Source organism: Lepidochelys olivacea (assembly GCF_965140295.1).
Source record: "Lepidochelys olivacea isolate rLepOli2 genome assembly, chromosome: 2".
Lineage (NCBI taxonomy): Eukaryota > Metazoa > Chordata > Testudines > Cheloniidae > Lepidochelys > Lepidochelys olivacea.
Window position 1 is genome coordinate 52690709 of NC_140412.1, and position 26236 is coordinate 52716944.

General features: G+C 41.7%; 1 protein-coding gene across 1 annotated transcript in view; it reads left to right on the plus strand.

Moving 5' to 3' along the window:
- The first annotated feature begins 1037 nt into the window (after window positions 1-1037).
- Window positions 1038-26236, plus strand: part of PAG1 (phosphoprotein membrane anchor with glycosphingolipid microdomains 1) — a 184689-nt gene continuing 159490 nt past the window's right edge. Inside the window, exon 1 of the mRNA XM_084618476.1 lies at window positions 1038-1728. The gene's annotated coding sequence lies outside the window, so the exon portion shown is untranslated. The remainder of the gene's footprint in view (window positions 1729-26236) is intronic.

Consider the following 26236-nt stretch of genomic DNA (forward strand, 5'->3'; position numbering starts at 1 on the left):
GTAAGAAAACATATCTTCTACATACATATGACTGAATCCTTCCCACACTGTCAAAATTCACTTAGGGCACAAACAAGCCTCCACCTTCCCTGTCTATCCTGGGCTGCTCTTTGCATGTCCTATGTTGTTAAGTCCCATAAAGATTACCCTCTTGAAGTACTAATGCAGCATATACAAACCTATTTATTTTTCAGCTAGAACAGCACTTTCGGTTTTAATTGATTTTTGTTTGATCATGTCAAAGAAAACAATATAAAAATTTACAAGCTTATTGCAAGACCAAGGCAGCTGGTCTCTTACAGTTTGTTATTTTAAAAGTGCAATGCAATAAAGGAATCCACCATCCATTGCTTACAGTGACCACTCAGCAGGTTTCACAGTGGTAGCCGTGTTAGTCTGTATCAGCAAAAACAAGAAGGAGTCCTTGTGGCACCTTAGAGACTAACAAATTTATTTGGGCATAAGCTTTCGTGGGCTAAAACCCACTCCATCAGATGCATGGAGTGGAAAATACACTTCAACCTCCCTGGTCACTCAATAACAGACTTAAAAGTGACAATTCTTCAGCAAAAAAAACCCCTTCAAAAACAGACTCCAACAAGAAACTGCAGAACTGGAATTAATTTGCAAACTGGACACCATCAAATTAGGCCTGAATAAAGACTGGGAGTGGATAAGTCATTACAAGAACTAATTTCCCTCCACTGTTACACCTTTTTGTCAACTGTTTGAAATGGGCCACCCTCATTACCACCACAAAAGTATTTTTCCTCCCTTGGTATTCTACTATTGAGAATAGCCCACTTTAATTGAATTGTCTCTTTAGCACTGACTCCCCCCTCCCGTGGTAAGGCAACTAACCTCTTTTCATATACTGTGTATATATATACCTGCTACTGTATTTTCCACTCCATACGTCTGATGAAGTGGGTTTTAGCCCATGAAAGCTTATGCCCAAATAAATTTGTTAGGCTCTAAGGTGCCCCAAGGACTCCTTCTTGTTTTCACTCAGCAGGGGCCATCAATTCTTCACGCTGCACTGCATGGCAGGCATTTGGAGGCGACAGAGCGTCTGATGTTTGCAAAGAGAGAGAGAGAGAGAGGAGCCTCCACGCGTGCAGCGGTCACTCACTCACTGCCTGGACTTCCTTGTCTCTGAAGGAGAGAGGGGCGGGAGGTAGGTGCGTGCGTGCGGTGAGCGACCAGAACCCGGGCCGTGCATGGTCTCGCTCTCTCTGCAGCCGGCTAGCGCACAGTCCCCGCCGCACTTCTCCAGCCTGGCTCTGCCCCGCCGCAGCCAGCCCCGGCGGCGCTGCATCTCGTGCGTTTGCACGCTGGGCTTTGGGAACATGCGCATTGCTGGAGCTCATCCTGCGCTGCCCGGACCGGCGGCTGCTGCTGCTCTTCCTTCTGTCGCCGCCGCCGCTGTCATTTTCTCCGCTGTGTGGGGGGCTGTCGCGGGCTGCTCCTCGCTGCCTTGCCCCGCTGCGGGACTCCCCTGCCGCCGGCGGAGCCGCGCCGCCCCGCTGCTTGTGTTATTGTTCGCCTGCGTCCCGGGGCGCCCGCGCGCGGCTCCGGCGCGGCTCCGGCGCGCGGGGCGAGCAGGGGCCGGCGCTGCCTTTGGAAGTGCGGGTCCCGCCGCAGCTAGCAAGGCGGCAGCTCCCCAGCGGCGGTGCGGGGGCCCGGACGGGGCTGGGGGGGCACGCCGCGAAGTCCCGGAGGTTCCTGGTAAGTTGGTTGCGGTTTCCAAAGTTGATGGCGTGGGGGGGGGGGGAGGGCTGATGCGTTAGCGCCTGGTCCAGCCCTGCCCCCCAGCCTTCCCATGGGGGCTCCAGGTTGCTCCCTGCTCTGGGCCAGAGCGGGCCTGTGTGGCCCGTGGGCGGCGGAGGGGCAGCGCTAGTCCCCACGGGGCTGTCAAGCCCTACAGACTTGTTATTGCTAGGCAGGTGCGGTGCGGTGCCGGCAGGGTCCCACAGGCAGCAGCGTGACTTGGGCTGGTGGCGTTAAGGGATCGCCCCTTTTGGTGGCCGCGCTTGTGTCTGTTTTTCGGGTGGGGGGTGTTTGGATGAAGCGCTGCTCTTTCCTTGGCGGGACGAGGGACTCCCGAGTGAAGGCAAAGCGCGGCGGGAGAGAGGGCCAGGTTTGCGCGTGTGTGATTCCGGCGCTGTGCACTGCTCGGGGTCGGGCGGAGCAAGGTGGTTGGATGAGCTCAAGCAGTAGCCGCGCAGCGATTACTGAGCCTCGAAGTATCGGATGCGCCTCTGGCCAAGTAATGTCTCCTGTGGCGCTGGGGGGCTGTACAGGCTGTATGACCAGGAGTGGGAAGTGCTGTAGTCATATGACTGAGGTGGTGACATAAGCCCACAAAGCAAAGGAATCCAGAGGGATCGTTGTCACTCAGTCCCTGCCTAGAATTATTATGGGTAGAGCACTCTCCTTTAGACAGGTGTAAAACACTGTCACGCTTTGGCAGCATTTTACAACGCCTCGCAGGTGCAGATGACAGCAAGGTCCAAAGCGGTGAAGAATCTGCACCAAAGTCTTAAATCAACGTGTATATATCTTGGCTTGCACCACATAGGGCGATACACACAGCAGGCAGATTCTTTCAGCTTTGATTTTCCGTTCTGTTGTTGCCTCAAGTCAAATCCTTAACTATCTTTTAATTCAGATACAGTTACATTGTGACAGACTCCAGTTGGATTCACAGTGGCATCTGTTTTTCGCATTGGAAACTCTTTGAACGGAAGAGATCACCAAGGGAGAGCTGGATTTTTTTCAAAGCAGTGCAGAGAGCCGTTACATGCACAAATTATACATAACAGATAATGTACTGCATGCTTGGAACATTTTTTCTAATATTTAAAAAAAATCCACACACTAAAAAATAGTCAGAACCAGATGTTTGTGGAGCTTGAAAGTTACTTGCAGGAATGGACCCAATTATCTAAATAAACAAACACAATGATTTATAGGTGGCTCAACTGTAAGGCTTTGAATGATAAAGCTCTGTAACATTTCCTTTTAATCTGTCCCTGAGAGATTTGTTTGTAAGCAGAGTAATATATCAGCAGTGTTGCTGAATGCTTTAGTTGATTAAATTTGTAAAAGGAGTAGAGTTTGTTGCGTACTGGCTCAGTATTATTTCAAATGCAGAAAAAGAGACAAAGATGTAGTTTGGCAGAAAAGATGTTTTCCTAGCAGCCATGTTTCAATCAAGTTTATCTGATATATAGAGCATCAGGTTACATTAATTTGGACTCAAAACAAAATAAGAGTTGCTTATTGTCTTAAACAACATGTAGGTAAATCTTCAGCTGGTGTAAATTGTCATGGTGCCTTACTTCAATGGAGCTAAGACAATTTTTACATTAGCAGAAGCTCTCTGCCCAATAACCTCAGTGTGTGCTAGATTACACCTTCTGCAGTAGCTACTAGCTATTTGGGTTTCAATAAGTATTGAAATAAATATTCAAAACATTCAATAAAAGGAAGTAGTTTGTACCAGATTTATTTATATTGGGTGTAAAAACTGAGCTGAAATGTTAGAAACAAAGGTTTTACCATGTTCATGATTCTTAAACCATTTTAAACACCTGTACTACTTTGTTATACAATTTATAATTATAGCAAAATCTCCACCTTTTACTAAAAAAGTCATTAATCCAGATACGATGCTTATTTAACAAGAGCCCAATTCTGCGGCATGCTGAGCATCTCCTGCAAGTGCCAGCTGTTTTTAGCTCCCACTGCAATCAGTGACAGTAAAATGTACGCAGCACCTTGCAGGATGAGCCCAAGGAATTATTCTTCCATTTCAATACCCATCATGGACCCAGGTGTTTCATCACAATAATATATGAATGTAAGATACTTTGTAAAGGAACAAATACAGACACAGCTCTTAAATGAGAGGTTGAACTGAAGGCAGCTTGCATGAGTAAAGTTTGCAGGATCTGACCTTTAACAAGCTTAAATATTTTTCTAATTCCATTTGTGAAATGTCATTTAATAAAAAAAAGACTAATCCACAGTCTCTCTTAATGCCTTTCAAAACCCAAAGCTCTGCAGAAACCTAATTGCAAGGCATCTTAATGTGAATGTGGTTTTTAGCTCATACATTGAATACACAGGAATGATATTAAATAGTTTAAGGTCTAAATTTAACATACCATAAGAATGATTTTAGTTTGATAGGAGGGACCATCTGGAGTCTAAATCATAAAAAGAAAATACTCCATAATCCAGAGCAAAAGTGTGTTTTTGAAAGAGCCACTATTTTGTGGGATCTACAAAAACGAAGCAGCTCAGCTCCTCTCATTGGCTATCCAGCGGCATTTAGCTGAGAAGCACTTTTTCCAAGGGTTCTGCTGACTTAATTGACACACAAAGAAGTTAACAAATGAGCATGTTTCTCAATTAATTGATGCTAAAAGTTTTTCCCACCAAGTTTCTCTAAGGGGATGGCAAACAGTGAAGCTTTTCAAAAGTAGCAGTTCTTCCAGCAGTATACTATTTAAAACTCTTCTAATATGGGGAGGGGAAGGATGCTAAGCTGAATAGACCAGGTACGTTGTTAAACACATTTTAACACCCTGTTTAATAGAAACAAATCCTTAAGGTGATCCACAGTGTAACTGAAGGCAATCCACAGTGAGATCCCAAGTCTGCAACTGATAGTGTGCAGGTCAACTGACTGGCTCACGTGGGGCTGCACTGACTTTAATGGGGTTTCACATGGGCACTGCGGTTCTCTTGAGTGCTGTCAGATGCAGGATGAAGGCCTTAATTGGGTAAAGCTATAGACCCCAATCCTGCAAACCTTTACTTTTGTGAGTAAAGTATTCAATGGGGGTACTCACATAGGAAGAAAAGGATTTGTGTCTAAATATTTGCATTGCTGCATATCAACATGTCAAACAAGAAAATAAAAAGTACAAGAGGTCTTACAGTGCAGTTTACTTAATATTAGGGCTGTCAAGTGATTAAAATAATTAATCACGATTAATTGTGTGATTAAACAATAATAGAATACCATTTATTTAAATATTTTTGGATGTTTTCTACATTTTCAAATATATCGATTTCAATTACAATGCAGAATACAAAGTGTAGAGTGCTCACTTTATATTTATTTTTGATTACAAGTGTTTGCACTGTAAAAAGACCAAATAAATAGTATTTTTCAGTTCACCAAATACAAGTACTATAATGCAGTCTCTTTATCATGAAAGTTGAACTTACAAATATAGAATTATGTACAAAAATACTGCATTCAAAAATAAAACAATGTAAAATTTTAGAGCTTGCAGGTCCACTCAGTCCTACTTCTTGTTCAGCCAATCACTCAGACAAACAAGTTTGTTTACATTTTCAGGAGATAATGCTGCACTCTTCTTGTTTACAATGTCACCTGAAAGTGAGAACAGGCATTCTCATGGCACTGTTGTAGCTGGCATCGCAAGATATTTATGTGTCAGATACACATGCTTTAACTACCATTCTAGGTAACATGCGTCCATATTGATGACGGGTTCTGCTCGAAAACCATCCAAAGCAGTGTGGATTGACACATGTTCATTTTCATTATCTGAGTCAGATGCCACCTGCACAACGTTGATTTTCTTTTTTGGGTGGTTCGGGTTTTGTAGTTTCTGCATCAGAGTGTTGCTCTTTTAAGACTTCTAAAAGCATGCTCCCTACCTCATCCCTCTCAGATTTTGGAAGGCACTTCAGATTCTTAAATCTTGGATCAAGTGCTGTAGCTATCTTTACAAGTCTCACATTGGTACCTTCTTTGCGTTTTGTCAAATCTGCAGTTTAAAGTGTTCTTAAAAGAACAACAATGTGAGCTGGGTCATCATCCGAGGCTGCCGTAACATGAAATATATGGCAGACTGCAGGTAAAATAGAGTAGGGGATGTACAATTCTCCTCCAAGGAGTTCAGTCACGAATTTAATTAATGCATAATTTTTTTACCAAGAGTCATCAGCATGGAAGCATGTCCTCTGGAATGGTGGCCAAAGCATGAAGGGGCATATGAATGTTTAGCATATCTGGCATGTAAATACCTTCCAATGCTGGCTACAAAAGTGCCATCCAAATACCTGATCTCACTTTCTGGTGACATTGTAAATAAGAAGCAGGCAGCATTATCTCCTGTAAATGTAAACAAACTTGTTTCTCTTAGCGATGGGCTGAACAAGAAGTAGGACTGAGTGGACTTGTAGCCTCTGAAGTTTTACATTGTTTTGTTTTTGAGTGCAATTATGTAACAAAAAAACCCTACATTTGTAAATTGCACTTTCAGGACAAAGAGATTGCATTACAATACTTGTAGGAGGTAAATTGAAAAATACAATTTCTTCTGTTTATCATTTTTACATATGCAAAGAGTGTTCATTTTAAAGGGTATGAATGAACAGTAAATGAGAAAGTTAAAGATAAGCAGTGTTCATCTGTGGGAAAGTATAAATGTGTAAGAAAAGCTCTGTCCATGAATGTATCATTTAAATGTTTACTTAACTTAAGGATAATACTTTAATATCAAAGGTAGGCATATACAAAATCATGTTTGGATTTCTGCCAAAGGCTTCTTTTTATTTCCAAACTAGCTGGGGATGCATCATATCACTGGGCATGGCCAGTAATGTCCTAGTTGTACTGATTGTCAAGTGCTATTTCAACAAGACATTGCGCAGAATGTTTGGTTAGTGTTGACATTGTATTTCTACTTCCTCAGTACTGGCTTATGATCTGTTGTTCATAGTAATAGTGAAGGAAATGAAATTCTGTCCACATAAAAACATGGAATAGGGAAATGATTTTTTTCCCTTCAAAATGAGGATATGGAATTAGGGAATTAACATAAAAGTCCATTTGCTTACTCACTTGGTTTGCTAAGGAAGCTCATGCTCAAAACAAATTGTCTTCCCACAGAAGAAATCTGTTAGTGACATGTTGACCAATTTGAATATTCAAAGATCTTTTTGATGTCTTCAGATCATCAGCTTTCAAACAGTGTATGGCAAATCTAGCTCCTTTTATATTATAGCTATTTGTTTACAGTAGCATCCATGATGTATTAGGTGCTTTACAGGCAAGGTGATGTCTAGGTCGTCATCCTTTCATGCCCTGAGCAGCTCAGAGTCTAAGAAGAAAAGCTCTCCAGTGAGCAACCAGAGAGTTCAGAATTTTACTGTGTGGATCATTGATTTCATAGCAGTATCACAATTGTACATAGGTGTTGCCCAATTCTTAAAGATGGATTTGAAATGATACTTTTGTATCAATGCCCATCAACCCGTATTTCACTTTTATGTCAATATGTTTTCAGATATTCATATATTTTAGCTAACATTGACAGATAATGTAGATTGGTTGGAGTAAAGCTGTTGTCCTCCGACTTCAAGAGCCATTTGTTCTACTGTGGTGTGATAAAGTAAATGTAGATGTTCCTTAAAGCTGCGTAATAACAATGAATAATGGCTAACATTGATATATCACCTGTCATCCAAATACACACACTCTATAAACTTTTACAAACTAACTAATAAAACGGTTGAAAGTGGCAATTGTTAATGGTACATGGCAATGCTTAACTGTTCAGGACAGAATGAGAGGAGGCTCACTCGTCTAGTTGTGGGGTGAGGGTAAAACCCAATAGCAGCATTGCTCCAGGCAGGGGGAGGCCAGACAGCACTCTGAAGCACTCTCCTGCAGTTGCCTTAGGATCTATGCAGAAAGTGCCTCCTTTCTCTGAAGGATTAATTAGCCTTTCCCAATGTGCCAATCCCCAAACCCTCCTTTTAGAGGGAAGCATGTGGAGGAAGCTCCAGGAAGGAAGTGAACCTTAGACCTTATCTACACTACTGTGGTAAATTGACCTAAATTATGCTAATCCAATTACGTGAATAACGTAGCTGGAGTCAATGTAACTTAAGTAGACTTACTGCAGTGTCTACACTGCAGTGCATCAACAGGAGACGCTCTCCTGTTGACTTACCTTACTCCTCTCATTCTGGTGGAGTACTGGAGTGGACTGGAGAGCTGTTTGCAGTCGATTTAGCGGGTCTTCACTAGAGGACCCTCCTGAATCAAAGCTTAATAAAGTCAAGAAAGACTCCCATTGATTTCAGTGGGCATTTAATCAGCTTCTATAGCTGGTAGAAAAGAAATGTGGGGGGAAGGGGGGAGGAAAGAGGGAATTGCACAGATATTTCTGTAACTCTGAAAGTGGCCTGTTATGCTCTGTAGTCTGGCTTTCGTTTCCAAACGTTCTCATCAATTATTTTCAAAAACAGAATTCTTAAATTATTGCAATCAGTAAAATTAGCAAATGGAATGTTCCAGTTTTGGCACTATTCCACTGCATGATGAAAGTGACCACCTGTCAAAAGATAAAACATATGTGCATCCATGTGTGCATATATATTTATACTTTGCAGAACAACCCACAGGCCAACTTTGTTTGTTTAAAGTATCTGTTTAAAACATTTTGAAAAATAGAAAATTTAGAAGAGAATCTACAAGTTTTTTACAAACAAAACAAAATCTCTCCCTTTTGGGGGGAAAAGGACAACTTTCATCAATATTTTTCATTGAAAAAATTCCAGCCAACTGTACTTTACTCCTACAGGTTTTGCCCTGGGAGAATAATATATGGCATAACAAGTTTAAGAGTCTGATAGTCAAAATGAATAAGACTGGACTGTAAGAAAAGTTACAGAAATTCTGCATTATGAGATTATATCATTCCCCAGTCTTTATTATCTCTGTAAAGTCTCAAAGTACAGTTTCTGTTGTTGGATCCTAAAAGAAATCTGCAAGGTGACTTTAAGACTTGCAGACACTTTGTTAGAGAAAGTACATTACTATTTTATTAATAACGTCCAGATTTAACTCTCATTTCTTGGTGTATAGAAAACCAATTTAGCTTGTGTACAGTACTACTGTACTGTGTGTAGAGTTTAAAGGTATTTAAAAAAAAACCACTCAGCTTCAGATGCATTCATCTGGGGACTTACTCATAAATAATTGATAACCTGCTGAAACAAAATCTCTTCATTACTTCTTGGAATGATCACCTCTTCCCCCTTGCACTCATTGTTCTTTTAGAAAGTGCAACAGTGCTTTAATTAATGCATAAGGCAGTCTCTTGTGTTCCCTGCAAAGGGCACACAACTAAACAGCATAAATGAAATGCATGACAGAGGATAAACATTTTATTGTCCTGTGAAGAAATGCTATGTTTCAGTGTGTTGGAAGAACGACTTAAATACTGTGTTTGAGACTTCTTTTCATCGTATCACAGGAGTGAGTTCTTACGATGGATTATTAAATCAATGAAATGTTGCTAATGTACTGCAATATAATACATCAAATTAAGGATTATTTGGTGTAATTTAGCAGTTGTAATTACAGTGTTAGGGCTTGACCCTGCCAGCTACTATTCCCATGAAGAATCCATGTTCCTGTGAGTAGTCCCATTGTTGATTAGAGTGGGACAATTTGTATGAGCATGGATTCCTCATGTGAGTCAGGGTTTGCAAGACTGGGCCTTATTTATCAGCCACAGAAGCACAATGATAAAATTGCCTTCTTTCAAAAAGCCATTATACTGCGTATAGATCTAATAAAGTATATTTGTGATTTAATTTAACCATTTATCTTATTTTTAATGGAAAAACTGTCTAGCTGTAAGGAAAGAAGTTCATCTTACTGATTACTTGATTGCTGTAGAGTTATTTGCCAAGTTCTGTAAGACTCTTTAAAGCTTCGAGTATTTGCTGCCAATTTCATAGTCTAACTTTGTTAATGTACAGGAAATGTGAAGATCACATAATTAGAAGAGGACCCTAACAAATCTTATGGTTATTTTAATGCAAGTTTTCAGATGTTACTTTTATTTAATTGAAAGGTGAATGGCAAGACATTTATAGCAATCTGCTGTTTCCAAATGACAGCAAGTTTTAAGGAGTGACAGAAATGTAAGCACCAGTGTACTAGTCCCAGATCTCAATTTCAGGCTTCACAGATCCAACTTTTCCTCCTGGCTATGGCAGGAATGTGCATCTGTGGCCTCTTCCGGATTTGTGTCTTCTAAAAAAATATTGTTTCTGACCAAATGAAGAAGGACATCCCTCAAAACGATAAACTAATTCTATCTGAGATTAAAGAAAACCAGACCCTCTTCCCATCCCTGCAAACAAAGTTATTAAGCTTGCTGTTGTAACAGGATGTGCCGTGCTTCAATCTTAACAGAACTTTACTGTGTTAATTTATGGCACTGTGTTCAGAGTGCCTGATTCTATATCCACTGAAGCCAGGAATTCAGCCATTGAATTCAGTGGTAGCAAGACAGGGTCCATATTATTTACATTGTTTTGATTACTCACTGCCTAGGGGGATCATTAAAACTCCTTTCCCTGTGACCCAACTTAAAGTATCATTTAAAAAACCCAACTCTGCTTTCTGGAACCTCTTCCTCCAAATAATCACTCCCATAAACACCACCTATATGTTTTCTCTTGATTATCGATGTAATGTCATAGAATCATACAATATCAGGGTTGGAAGGGACTCAGGAGGTCATCTAGTCCAACCCCCTGCTCAAAGCAGTACCTAATCCCCAACTAAATCATCGCAGCCAGGGCTTTGTCAAGCCTGACCTTAAAAACCTCTAAGGAAGGAGATTCCACCACCTCCCTAGGTAACCCATTCCAGTGCTCCTAGTGAAAAAGTTTTTCCTAATCTCCAACCTAAACCTCCCCCACTGCAACTTGAGACCATTACTCCTTGTTCTGTCATCTGGTACCACTGAGAACAGTCTAGCTCCATCCTCTTTGGAACCCCATTTCAGGTAGTTGAAAGCAACTATCAAATCCCACCTCATTCTTCTCTTCTGCAGACTAAATAACCCCAGTTCCCTCAGCCTCTCCTCATAAGTGATGTGCTCCAGCCCCCTAACCATTTTTGTTGCCCTCCGCTGGACGTTTTTCAATTTTTCCACATCCTTCTTGTAGTGTGGGGCCCAAAACTGAACACACAGTACTCCAGATGAGGCCTCACCAATGCCAAATAGACAGGAACGATCACGTCCCTCGATCTGCTGGCAATGCCCCTATTTATACAGCCCCAAATGCCGTTAGCTTTCTTGGCAATAAGGGCACACTGTTGACTCATATCCAGCTTCTTGTCCACCATAACCCCTAGGTCCTTTTCTCCAGAACTGCTGCCTAGCCCCTCGGTCCCTAGTCTGTAGCAGTGCATGGGATTCTTCCTTCTTAAGTGCAGGACTCTGCACGTGTCCTTGTTGAACGTCATCAGATTTCTTTTGGCCCAATCCTCTAATTTATCTAGGTCCCTCTGTATCCTATCCCTACCCTCCAGCGTATCTACCTCTCCTCCCAGTTTAGTGTCATCTGCAAACTCGCTGAGGGTGCAATCCACTCAATCTGTGTCTGCAAATCCTTACTCACATGAATATTTATACTGATAATTAAAATGCGTGGCTCCTCTTTAGGACACCATGAGCACATCAGACCCATGCGTTAGTGCCTTCACTGCTTCTCAGTCCACTTCCATTGCCAGTTTAAGGTTTTGGCTTTTCCAAGCTGAGTTGGAGACTGGATCTCAATCAATGAATTACCAAGATAGTTGTACTATTCTGGAGATCAGTGCAGATCACAAAGCATGTGGGAGCCAGGAACAAACCATTTTCAGCTGTGGGGTTCTGGCTGTGGAATGATCTTCCAGAAGAGAGTCCATGAATCCAGGTATAATGGTCTTTAGATAAATGACATAAAACCTTCTTCTCTGATAAAAAATTTTCCACCGTAAGTGGAATCACATTTATAATATCATCAGCCTCCACTGTCATCCTGTAAAATAACAAAAACAAAAATTACATACCTCGAGCAGGCTTTTCTGTATCCAGTAAGGGAAAAGAACCAGAGGTGCTATGAAGTCCACTAATGGCTCCACTCATGCGAATCTATTTACATGAAAGGTGCCCAGATACTACAGTAATGGGCAGCAATACAGAACCGTAAGATATATAGTGAAGGAATGCAGGACTGAGTCTACAAAAAGACATTTAATGGACACACACATTTTTAAAAACAAGCAAACAAACCCCAGGGAAATGATGGTTTCTTTGTGCCTCTTGCACAGTGATTGCCACACTCCTGAGGGAATTCTGTGCCAAAAAATTAAAAGTTCTGAACCAAAAAAGTTAAAATTCTGCATATTTTATTTGTCAAAATAACACAATATAATCACACCAGTTTCAATTATTTTGGTAATTTATTTCAAAATGCCTGTCAGCAAGTATGTCTGTAACAATACAGACCAAAAAAAAGATAGAGAAAATGTTTTTTGACAAATAAATTCCTTACTAGGCATATTAATACAGAACTCTGAGTAACCATTCATTTAAACTACAGTACAGAACCGTATTTCCCGCGCCCCTCAGAAGCAGTGCAAAGGCTTGGGGGAGTTAGGGGTAATGGAGGAGCTGAGGGAGAAGGAAGTAATTGAAGGGAAGGAGCCTGGGTATGAACTTGAAGGGTTGTTGGGTATGGCTGGGAAAAGTATGGAACAGGTTTTTGGGGGGGTGGGATGGGATTGTTAGGGAGCACCCGCCCATGCAGACCCTAGCTGACCTCAACTTCTGCCATTCAGTCAGGGACATTTGCTCCTGTCCCCATGTGTCCCTGAACTCCCTGTCCACGTGTCCCTCCACCCCCACTCAGGCACCCCTCTCCCCCATCTCCATGTGTCCTCTGTCCATGTTTCCCTCCACCCTCACTCAGACATCCACTCCCCCCATCCCCATGTGGCCCTGCACCCCCCCCCCACCCGGCTGTCTCCATGTGTGTCTGTTCCCCAACTCAGCCATCCTCCTTCCCCCTGTAGCTCTGCACTCCCTCTCCCTCTGTCCATGTGGCCCTGTGCCTCCACTCCCATTCAGCCTAGCTTGGTCTAGTTTGTCCTCTCCCACTAGCCCTTATGAGCCCGTCTGACCCTGCAGCAGCCCCATGCTGTCTGTCTCCCCATAGACTCTGTTTCCTGACCTGGCCTGACAGACGCTGTGAAGAAGGTAGGCTCTTTCTCTTCCCTGTCGTAGCTGGGGCTGGCCAGGAGCTGTTGATCTGTTCTGGCACCACAGCGCCCTATGATGGGTAAAAGGCAGAACTGCAGCAACTTTTCAGCAGAAGCTATTTTTTGGAAAAAAAATTAAAAATATGTGTGGTACATGAAATATGCACATGTGCAGTGGTGCAGAATTCTTCCAGGAGTATTCCCCTCTGCATAAGGAAGGATCCAGGTCTTCAGCTTGGAAGGAGAGGGAGTCAAATGATTCTGTGGGATCATCTCCCCTTTCCCTTTCCTGGCCCCAGATAGGCCATCCAGAAGGCCAGGATGAGGGGCCACTGAATCTGTCTCCATGGACCATGTAACCACAGCACCCCATGCAACTTATACAGAAAGGCTCTGGCTATTCTTCCATCCCATCGTCCGGAATAGCTTCAACATGAGTGCTAAGCAGCAACCCTGCTACCGTCCTGGTTTTGGGGGTGGATTTCACTTCTTCAGTTCTTTTGCCTTGCACCAGCATAGAGCTCAATTCCTTGGACTTTATATGAGTGAAGTGGCTGTCATCCGAGATGAATATCTATCATTTTTCATGCTAGTAAAGTCTCTCTACATTAGGCATCAACATTCAGACTACTAAAATAAACTTGCTACTAGAAAACCAGAAGTACTATAAATGGCTGAGTATAATAATTATCAAGAATATACATATTTTATAGATTTGTCCCCCCCTCCCCTCCTTGGTGAGTATAATTTAATTTTCACTTCAAGCATTACTATAAGCCTGGGTTCAAAAGCATCTCTCACCTAGTATCTCCTAGTTGTTTTAAAAAAATACAGTAATTAGAACTGACTGCATTCTGTGTATGTTTCCCAAATACAAAAAGCTATGAAATGCCTCTTCATACTACAGGCAATTATTCAGTGTAAAAAGTACATTGTTTTGTGATTATTCTGTTTCAGGAAGTGCATTGTTTTGATCTGTTGTAATATGCAAGATTATATCATTTAATTTAGTAATGTCAGAGATTAAGTTAATTTAATTTTCCTTTATTCTCGTTAAATGCAAGATAATTGATCCAACTCAGTGGACGATTTCAGCTAACACAGTGGACGATTTGAGCTATATTGTTTGTAGATCATTCATTATTTATTAATCTGACACATTTGATGAGGCATACTGTAGATCTGATTGTCTAAGGAGAGAGGTAAGAGGAAAATGAATACAGGGGAAACTAGGTATTAAAATTCTGTTTTGTGCTTTGAGAAACTGTCAAACCATTGCATAATTTTAGTAAGTTTTTTAAGAAAGGAATTTCCTGTTTATTCTTTTAGAATATTGAGTAGTCAATTAACACCTAAAGTGTTAGAAATAACTCATGGCTAGTTGGGCAAAATATCTCTTCCACAGCTTTTTTTTCTTTCTGCGTTATTTGAATAGGAACATAACACAACAAGCAATCAAACACAAGAAGTTAAAATTAAAATGAGTAATTTGAAGGGGATATTTTACAATTGGCTTTTTGTCACAATCGTAACCTTCCTAATTCACTGACCTGGTTACAGGGCTAAGCCATTTATGACATGCCGTGGTTTGACACTAGTACTGTAGTCTAAGTTAGCCTTTTCAAAGAATGGTATTTTCAAAAATTGACCTCATAGAATGTGTCGTAATAAGCAGTGTACTCTGACAGTAGTACTCTTTACTCCTGCCTTTGTATAGCCAGAGGCCATTTGGCAGTTGGATATTTCTCATATGTGTACCTTCACAGTTCCACGTATCTGGGATACAATCAGCCATGGATTAGTAGAATAAGCCCCTCACATCCACAGTTCAGTGGAGTATGTAAAGAGTATTTCCGGATTATTTTTTTAAATGTACATTTATTAGCTATTGCTGTTGCCTCCATTTTGTGACTCTCATGATCTGAGGCTTTTCTGTATAGACTAACATGTAGCTCAAGGGAGTAATAATTTTTGAATCCTTATTTGAAACCTTGGAATAAGTCTTAGGTTAGTTAATAGTTTTAGTAACCCAATAATGATCTTTAATTTAAAAAAAAAGTTCAGAATTTTTCCATAGTACATTGTAAAATTAGTTGGTTTTGTTGATTTTCTAACTGCAAATATAATTTCTTCATATCTAGATAGTATCAATATGTTTAGAACAGGTTATTTAATAATTTTTTTCGTACTTCGGGTTGGTGACTTTGAAAAAATCTGTTACTTAGCTTTAATCTATTAAATTACTGGTATCAGGATATTGGGAAATTTTTTTATCCTAATATTTTATATAAATGTGTGTTACAACAGGATCCACTTAACTGGGATACCACGGTGGCCAGTCTGCCATCCCAGTTAAATTGATGTCCCAGTTATGAAAAGACCCCACTTTATTCATTGGCTTCACTGGGACCAGGATTTGACTCTCACTTTTTGATGTGACTGTTTAGTTTCATAACCTTAACACACATGAAAATTAGCTGTTGTATTTAACTTTTGTGGGAAGAATCCTGAGGTCCTTCCTCGGTTTTACTCAGTCTTTATTTTTAAACATCTCCCATTTAATTAGAAAATGTGTGTAGATTAAATGCGGAATAATGTTGGAGAAATTGTGGTGAAGGAGGAGACTTGATATACATATATGGTGGACATGTCTGGTCATTCAGCAGTACTGGGTTGTGATTCATAGCCAAATATTGCAAACTGTTGGGTATTTATTACCACAGGATCCTTTGGTAATCCTCTTGGGGCTTCTTAGTAGAAATCGTCATACTCAAAAATATGAAGAATTAAACTCTCATCTGCTAGTAGCTACTAGACTACGGATAGGCTCTCACTAGTAAAAGGAAAATAGTCCAAAATTAGAGGAATGGTTAAAAAAGTATGACAGGTTGTTATGGGAAAAAAATCACACATAAATTACATACCCAGCAAAATAGAAAGAGGACAAATAGATACTTAGATAATGCCTGCAAAAATAACCCCAGCAGGGCAGTCCATTTTTTTTTTTTTTTTTTTTTTTACTGTTAACATTTGATAGACATGCCTGGCTTGATAAATATGAGTTTTCAGTAGTTTAACTCAATTTAGTAAAATCCCCAGAAACAAAAGGTCCTGAGTGGTATGAAGCAGCTCACTCTATAATATTGAAATACCCTGCCAAATAGAGAGATTTGATCATTATATTACTGCATGATGTTTCTCTAAACAAAATAATAAGCTCAATGTTGAAGTGATTAATGTATTATTTCTGATATTTGCATGGCAAATTTGTATAAACTGTTAAAATTTCCTATACAACTAAATAATTATTTAAAAGAGTAATCTGAGTTTGCTTGAGTAAAGAGTGAGTAAAATATGAGATCTGCTCCTTTTTGGGGGAAAGACTCCTAGCTATGAACACAAGACTGTAGTACATTTTAAGCCATGTACTTGCAGAATTTATAATCCCTGCAAAAGAAGCAGTTGGTAAATGCATGCTTATATAGCATTTGTGTATTAAAGACGGGATTTTCAAAGGGTCCAAATGAACTGGACACCTAATTCCCAATTCAGTTGCGCTCCTAACTCACTTAGGCTCCTTTGGAAATTATTATTCTATTTTATATAACACCTAAAGGCCTCAAGGTTGGCTCCAAACTTTGAGCCCCAGTCTGCTAGGTACTGTACAAACACATAGTGACACAGGCCCTGCTCTGAAGAGCTAACAATCTAAACAGACAAGACAGATAAAAGGAGGGAGGGGAAATAGACACCCTGTGGGGGAAGCTGAAGATCACACAGCACGTTAGTGGCAGAGCCAGAATTAGGCACCCGGAATGAAATCCTGGCTTCACTGAAGTCAGTGGCAAAACTCCCAGTGAGGCTAGGATTTCACCCCAAATCTTCTGACTCTTAGTCCAGTCACAGTGCCCTATCCATTCTACTTCCCATCTCAAAAATCAGCCTGGGTGCTTAACAATGTTAGACCTTAAAGCTTTCTTAAATGCAGAAAACTTCCATTCACTACTGTAGTTAACTCGTGGGGGGATTCTGCTCCACTGCGCATGCACAGAATTTATGTCCCCTGCAGATTTTTTTGCTTTCCCGCAGAAAAATGGCTTTGATAGGGAAGCAAAGAGAAGTCACAAGAGCGTTAATGCGACCCTCTCACATAGTATGTTTTTCGGTGCCCAGGGCAGCCAACAGAGAGGTAAATCACTGTGGGGCAGGGGGCACCACTGGGTAAGACCCGCTAGTGGCTTCCACCCTGCGCCAGGCTCAGCTGCTAGTCCTGGCTGGGCTGGGGAGGATGTGACTTTCTCTTCCCCTGCACGGCATCCGGAGCCGGGTCAGACCCACCCCCAGATTTCTCTTCCAGCGGCAGGAACCTCTGCGAACCTCCTCGCACTTCCTGCATTTATCACTCCTCAGCCGCAGGGGGAGGGATCCCTATACAGGGAGCTGCTCCCCTATCCATTCAACCCCCTTGCCTCCAGACTCCTCATACCCAGACCTTCCTGCCGAGCTTCAGCCTCTAATGCTCAGAACCCGCCCGATGAGCTCCACTCTCCCTGCACCTGGACCACCCTGATGAGCCACCCGCACATGGATCCGCACCCCACCAAGTCCCAACCAGCTACACCTGGATCCCCACCCCACTGAGCCCCACTCCCCTAGCATCTGGACTCCCCATTAAACCCTCCACCCCCAGACCCTCCCCACCTCCGCTGAGCCCCAACCATTTTCACCTGGACCCTCCTGCAGATTCCCATTATCATTGCACCCAGACCCCCCAACAAGCCCCTGTGCAGCCAGATCCGCCCCCCGCACTGGAACCCCCACTGAGCTGCCTGCACCCAGATTGCCCCACACAGAACCCTCTCAAACCACACCTGGATCCCCCCACACTAAGTCCCTCCACACTTGGATCCTGCCTTGCTGAGCCTGCCTGCTCACACCTGGTGCACCTGGCACAGAGGAGTAGGGCCTTGGGTGTTTCTGGGCAGACCCAGTTCTTGCGCTGTGTCAGGGTTGGGTGCAGTCTCACCACTGAGTCCATGTCTCAGGGGGGAACTGCACAGTGATCTCCCACCTCTGTGCAGCCAGTGGCCTGTGCTCCCCAATGCCATGCTGGAGCCTCCACATTTATTTGACAAATATTTGGCAGAATTTTAAAATATTGTGCACAGAATTTTTAATTTTTTGGTGCAGAATTTTTAATATTTTGGCACAGAATGCCCTCAGGAGTAACTACTGTCTAAAGGAACTTAAGAACCAGAGATTTCTGTACTTGAAATCTGTCTAGAGATAAAAAGAAAAGGAGTACTTGTGGCACCTTAGAGACTAACCAATTTATTTGAGCATAAGCTTTCGTGAGCTACAGCTCGCTTCATCGGATGCATACTGTGGAAAATACAGAAGATGTTTTTATACACACAGACCATGAAAAAATGGGTGTTTATCACTACAAAAGGTTTTCTCTCTCCCCACCCCACTCTCCTGGTGAACACATACTGTTCTAAGTCAGTATGCCAACATTTTTATGGCTGACTTAGAACAACACTTCCTCAGCTCTCGTCCCCTAACGCCCCTACTCTACTTGCGCTATATTGATGACATCTTCATCATCTGGACCCATGGAAAAGAAGCTCTTGAGGAATTCCACCATGATTTCAACAATTTCCATCCCACCATCAACCTCAGCCTGGTCCAGTCCACACAAGAGATCCACTTCCTGGACACTACATTGCTAATAAACGATGGTCACATAAACACCACCCTATACCGGAAACCTACCGACCGCTATTCCTACCTACATGCTGCCAGCTTTCACCCTGACCACACCACACGATCCATCGTCTACAGCCAAGCTCTACGATACAACTGCATTTGCTCCAATCCCTCAGACAGAGACAAACGCCTACAAGATCTCTATCAAGCATTCTTACAACTACAGTACCCACCTGCGGAAGTGAAGAAACAGATTGACAGAGCCAGAAGAGTTCCCAGAAGTCACCTACTACAGGACAGGCCTAACAAAGAAAATAACAGAACGCCACTAGCTGTCACCTTCAGCCCCCAACTAAAACCCCTCCAACACATTATCAAGGATCTACAACCTATCCTGAAGGATGACCCAACACTCTCACAAATCTTGGGAGACAGGCCAGTCCTTGCCTACAGACAGCCCCCCAACTCACCAGCAAATACTCACCAGCAACCACATACCACACAACAGAACCACTAACCCAGGAACCTATCCTTGCAACAAAGCCCGTTGCCAACTGTGCCCACATATCTATTCAGGGGACACCATCACAGGGCCTAACAACATCAGCCACACTATCAGAGGCTTGTTCACCTGCACATCTACCAATGTGAGATATGCCATCATGTGCCAGCAATGCCCCTCTGCCATGTACATTGGGCAAACTGGACAGTCTCTATGTAAAAGAATAAATGGACACAAATCAGATGTCAAGAATTATAACATTCATAAACCAGTCGGAGAACACTTCAATCTCTCTGGTCACTCGATTTCTGATCTCAAAGTGACTATCCTTCAACAAAAAAACTTCAAAAACAGACTCCAACGAGAGACTGTTGAATTGGAATTAATTTGCAAATTGGATACAATTAACTTAGGCTTGAATAGAGACTGGGAATGGTTGATTCATTTTAAAAAGTAACCTATTTCCCCTTGTTTATTCCTTCCCCCCGCCCTCCCACTCTTCCTCAGACGTTCTTGTTAAACCCTGGATTTGTGCTGGAAATGGCCCACCTTGATTATCGTACACATTGTAAGGAGAGTGATCATTTTAGATAATCTATAACCAACAGGAGAGTGGGTTGCGGGGGGGGGAGATGGGGAGAAAACCTGGATTTGTGCTGGAAATGGCCCACCTTGATTATCATACACATTGTAAGGACAGTGATCACTTTAGATAAGCTATTACCAGCAGGAGAGTGGGGTGGGGGGAGAGAAAACCTTTTGTAGTGATAAACACCCATTTTTTCATGGTCTGTGTGTACAAAAATATCTTCTGTATTTTCCACAGTATGCATCCGATGAAGTGAGCTGTAGCTCACGAAAGCTTATGCTCAAATAAATTGGTTAGTCTCTAAGGTGTCACAAGTACACCTTTTCTTTTTGCGAATACAGACTAACACGGCTGTTACTCTGAAACCTGTCTAGAGATAGTTGACTGATTTCTCCAGTATAGTTCTAAACACTGAAAGTGCACTGTACTTAATTAAAACAATGCTCCTTGCATTGCAACTTTAGTTGATAGTCATTTCTTCTTAGTTTAATCTTTATTTGGAAACTGTTGTATAAAAACAGCCGGTGCTCAGAATGTCATACTTGTGTAGTGAAGAATTTAATAACTTGTTAGCACCAACTGTATATGTCTTAATTAAGATAAATTTATGCAAATTGTAGCAATCCTCTCCAAAGTGCCTGGTGTAAATAACTCATTTGTGTGCTGGGGAGCAGTGTCTGAGGAGGGAAGAAAGGTCTGTGAGGGGAATATTACCTTTAGCTCTCTGCAGATGATACTCGAGCCTAAAGGCAGGAGGAGCCTCTGTGGCTGCAGACCATTTGCTGCAAATTTAACTTTGCCCCCTTTTACCCTTCTACATAAAACCTGTTATCAGATTAAAATCATGACTGGTGTGGAGAAAGTAAATAAGGAAGTGTTATTTACTCTTCCTCATAACACAAGAACTAGGGGCCACCCAATGAAATTAATAGGCTGTAGGTTTAAAACAAAAGGAAGGATTTTTTTCACACAACACACAGTCAACCTGTGGAACTCCTTGCCAGAGGTTGTTGTGGAGGCCAAGACTATAACAGGGTTCAAAAAAGAACAAGATAAATTCATGTAGGATAGGTCCATCAATGGCTATTAGCCAGGATGGGCAGGGATGGTGTCCCTAGCCTCTGTTTGCCAGATGATTACCTGTTCTGTTTATTCCCTCTGGGGCACCTGGCATTGGCCACTGTCAGAAGACAGGATACTGGGCTAGGTGGACCTTTGGTCTGACCCAGTATGGCCGTTCTTATGTTATTATTTTCATCCAACGCTAGTAATGCGGACAGTTGGTTATGTTGGAATGGGTTAGTGTAGTAAAGTGTTGTATGTAGAATGGTGACTAAAGGAGATCATGGAAGACTGACATTCCTAGGGAGGCAGAATTAAGACCGCAGTGCATAGTCTGTGGTGTATGGTAGTTGTGGTAATGGTAAGGTGTGTGCCTGTGGATGGAGAACTGGAGAGTATGTGCTTAATTTTTCATTTTCTTGCCTTTGTTGGTTTGTGTCCAGTATGTTGTTACTAATTACTACACAACTACAACAACTACTTGTTTGTTAATTTCTTAGGTTTTTTTAACGCTTAATCAGAAGGGGAGGGCAAATGTGGAGATAGAAATGCAGCTGGAGACAAATATTTCTGGCTGTCAATAAATTAGGAATGTAAAAGGTTAACTGGTAAGCAATAGTCTTGCTGGTTAACCCGCCTTAACTGTTAACCCTGGGCTGGGCGGCCGGCCAGCCCAAGCGGCCTTATGTTGATCCGAGTGGCCCTGTGCCAGCTGGTGTGGCCAGAGCCGCGCCACCCAGCCAGAGCAGGCCCAGCTGTGCCATCCAGGTGGAGCGGCCAGAGCAGCACCAGCCAGCCAGAGCGGGCCCAGCCTCACCACCTGGCCGGAGCAGCCCCAGCCACACCAGTAGATTAGCCCCAGGTGCTTAATCGGTTAACTGTTTTATTGACATATTTTTAATCATTTAAATGGTTAACTTTTTAAACAGTATTTACATTCCTACAATAAATATATATGAACCTTTAAGATCTGTCAGGTGCATGTGAGCTCTTCTCTGTTGTAGAATAAAATCTGATAGGAAAGTCTAGCCTCTGATGGTGACAGTTTGCATGAACCTGGCCCACATCAATCAGCTTTGTGTTCACAGTGCACAGACTTTCAGTTGTAACAGCTAAAAGTTACCCAGTATTTTAAAATAAACCCCAAACTACACTGCAGGAGATTGACGCAGCTCCACCTCTCTACCATGTTTTGTGTACACAGACAATGTTTGTTAAGAAATAGAACTACCGTGAACATTTCATCTTGTACTTTACCTTCACCTCCTTACTGTTGGGCTTCCATTTTGAAGATGCATAATACCTATATTCACCTTGTGCTGTCTGTCCATCAGTGAAGCTATGTGTCTTCCACACAGTTACAGATGGTCCTACAAATGTGTGTACACAAGATCAACAATGTCTTATGACTGCAGATCTGAGAAACATGAGTGACAATCCCATTCTTAACTGGATAACTCAGGTTTCCTTGACCAGTAACATAATTTGTTGCCTTACAAAGAGACCCGAGTTACCAGAAGAAATACTAGTTAAAACTGAACTTTTTTGTTTAAGTACTTTATATAATGTCATCTTTTAAAGTTCAGTTTTGGCTAGGATTGTTTCTGATGTCCTGAAACACATTGGTAATTGTGGAATAACAGAACTGGTGGTGTGTTTCTGATCTTAGTTGGCATACTAAAAGACCTGAAGTAATATCATTCCCATATTCAAGGAAGGAGGCTTTATCAACACAAACTGACACAGAGCTTTCTCACTCTAAAGTAGAAGTTTGTGCAGCTGGGTGTGTCTCTTAATTTTGGCAAAGCTAACAGCAGTCTAGGAAGAAAATAGAGAAACTGAACTGCTTATGAGGAAGTGAGCTGTAGCTCACGAAAGCTTATGCTCTAATAAATTGGTTAGTCTCTAAGGTGCCACAAGTACTCCTTTTCTTTTTGTGAACTGCTTATGCTTTCTTTGATTTTATATCTCCTATAAGTTTCTGAAAACTTTTCCTACAGGAGCCCAGCAGTGGCTCATTTATAGCTGACAGCCTCTAAAGGAGCTGAAAAATAAGGATAATGCAAAATGATTTGCAAATGTTGGGTAAAATTTCAGTATAGCTGTATCAGTGGCCCCAGCCTTTTCATTTTATCAGGTAGACTGATTTTTGCATTAACTATAGTTATAGCTGCTTCTTGAGTTCACACTTTGCCAGTGGGGCAGAAGCAACACAGAGTTATACTTTTATTTCTGACGTGCCGTGTATTTCCCCCCAGGCCTCTCCATACACACACAACAAAACTGTTTACCTCATTCCTCATATCATTAATGGGAGATAATTAATGATAACAAGAGACTATTTTTAAATGGTCTGGGTCTGAGCTTTCTCAGTGACTCCTTCCCTCGGTATGCACTATTGCAACTGTTGTGATCAACAGAGAAGTTGTAGCTAGGAGGGTCTGAGGTAAAAATTCTACAGGTGGGGGCAGACAGTTCTCTGTAGCACACCTGGAAGTTTAAAACTTCCAGCCACAGATCAGAAGGAAGCAGAGAGTTGCCATTGTAGCGCATGATGCAAAACCATGCTTTTTACACAGGCCTTTCCCAAATTAGGCCCCAGTTCAATGAAGCACCTAAGTGTATGCTTAACTTGGAGTCGTTAGTAGCCCCATTGAAGTAGAAAGTGAAGCATGAGCTTAAGAGCTTCATCAGAGCTTACTGAGCTATGGAATGGCTGGCAATGTTCTCCTAGAAGACAAGGACCAAGAAGTGAACCTGGTTAGGAATGAGGTAAATCCAAGGTGGAACAGAGAGGTCTTGCCTGGTAAGGCCAAATTGATGTGATCCCTCAGTTCATTATTTCTGGCATCTGGATTCTATAGTGATGGCAGAAGAAATGCATGAATTGACATATTGAAGGATATAGGGATAACAAAAACATACTGATTAAAACTTTGGAAGAAGGCTTCTTGAAAATGTTAGTTTTCAACAAACCACTGCAAAGGTTGACAGGCCTGTATGTACATATACAATAGTTATTTCTGAAAAGATTTCCATGACAACTGAAAAAGTTATTCACTTCTCAATGCAATGGGATTTACATGGGTATACTCCATTAGCATTTCATAGGAATTACATGGACAAATCTCTTTTTGCAGAGAGGTGACTACAAGTATAACAGTGACATTAGAAGCTATACTTACTGTTCTAACATGAGCATGTAAGCTTAATTTTTCTTTATTGCTCACTAGAAAGATGCTAAACCACTGAGAAACAATATACTGATGCTTTCTTTCATCCTTTAGTTGTATGTGAGCTGTTAGGATGCTATGGTAGCAGTATCATTAGCTAAATGATAATCTGCATGTTTTCAAGAGTGTATTTTATTTGCATTATAATAAACACTGCTAACACTTTTGATTATTTGGCATCAGTGAGCTCTGATAAAATATTCTGGATGGTTGTGGCATGGGCAATAGGCCTTGGGCTCATACCTAAATCAAATTCTCAGAGTTAACTATTGAACAATGTAGCATGCACAGCATAATGAAAAACATGTAACTGGATGTTTAATGATTTCAGAGACAGTCTGAATGACAGTGGATGCATATCATTTAATTATAGTTGAGTTTTTAGGTGCCAAATTACCTCTCTCTCTCAAAAAAACAAAAACAAAACACACCTGGAAGCTAGTTAAAAAGGCCATAGGTAAGGAAATTAATATTCTTAGATTCACCATGGAGGCTACTTAAGCACATATCAGAAGCAAAGAAGGCCTGCAACTCCTACACAAGAAAGGAAGACAAGAAAAAAAATCAGTATGATGTGTAGTAAGAGGCCCTGAAACATAAACCCTTGTATCAGAGGCCTCATCAGAAGCCTAAAGCCTGAACCAAAGTACTTCCAGGCATTGCTAAGCAAAGCTGGGCTGTGAGCCGGAGGCAGGCCCTAATTACAGAACTTGGCAAGAAAAGGGCTCCTAGAAAGCACATGCTAATGATATAAGTAGTAGTAAGAGGAACATGTGCCATGAGGGCACCTGCACATCCCAATATGAGGACACTTCACAGAGATAACAAGGAACAGCCAGGTGCATCCCAAAGAGAGGGTCAAAAGGACATCATGATGGACAGATCTGTTTGTTTGAACCAACATGATCAAAGGGGGAGACAGCACCCTAATGAGGTACAGCCCCTTGACTCAATACGTCAGTAGGGATGAGTAATCTGTCCTGTAACTGTATAAAAGTAGGTCCTGGAGCACATATCTTTGTCCAGCCTAGGGCACAGTGGAGTGTCCCGCCACTGACTGAGCTGTGTCCATTGCCAGGGGGCACATATTCATAGTATGTCCTATAGAGTCTATAGGAAACTATTACTGTGCTTCATTTGACAATAAACCTGGCCGGGTGCCTTCATACCTTACTAGGGTCTATGGTCTTTCGGGGTTCTCTTGGGGTCTGCTGTGTCAGCTATCTGCGCAGAGCTGAGGCAGCACACAGAGGGAACACACACGCAGCTGACTGTTATCATCATCGAACCAGAGCAGAGTACCTCACCGGTAGCTACCAACAACACGATGAAATGGCAGAGTTCAAGAGGTATTTAAGTCATATGGAAAAAGAAAAGGAGTACTTGTGGCACCTTACTTGTGGATGCATCCGATGAAGTGAGCTGCAGCTCACGAAAGCTTATGCTCAAATAAATTGGTTAGTCTCTAAGGTGCCACAAGTACTCCTTTTCTTTTCGCAAATACAGTCTAACTTGGCTATTAAGTCATATGGGTATTCTTCACAAAATGGATATCTAACTAGCAAATCCCATAGAAAAGAGTGTTAACTCGAATTATGGCTGGTCAAATATAATATGAAAATAAGGAGAACTAATAGGGAATTTGATGAGCTAATAGCCAAAGACATAAAAACTAATAAGAAATTCTTTATATATCAAAAGGAGGAAATCTGTAAGAGAATTGTTGGGTCTGCTTTATCATCTGGGAGTTAAAGAAATATTGAAGATAGCAAGGACATTGCAGAAAAATTCAATTATTGGTTAGCTTTATTTTTTACTACAGGGATTTTGGGGAGGTACTCTTTAGGTAACAAAGATGAGGAACTGTCAAAGGGGAGTTTATTGGAAGAAACTGACAAATAGCAACAAGTCTCCAGAACTGGATGGTGACACACAAGAGTTCTGAGGGAATGTAAGAATGAAGGAATGGAGCTTTTAACAAAAGTATGCAGTCTCTCGTTTAAAATCAGCTACTATACAAGAGGACTGGAGGAAAG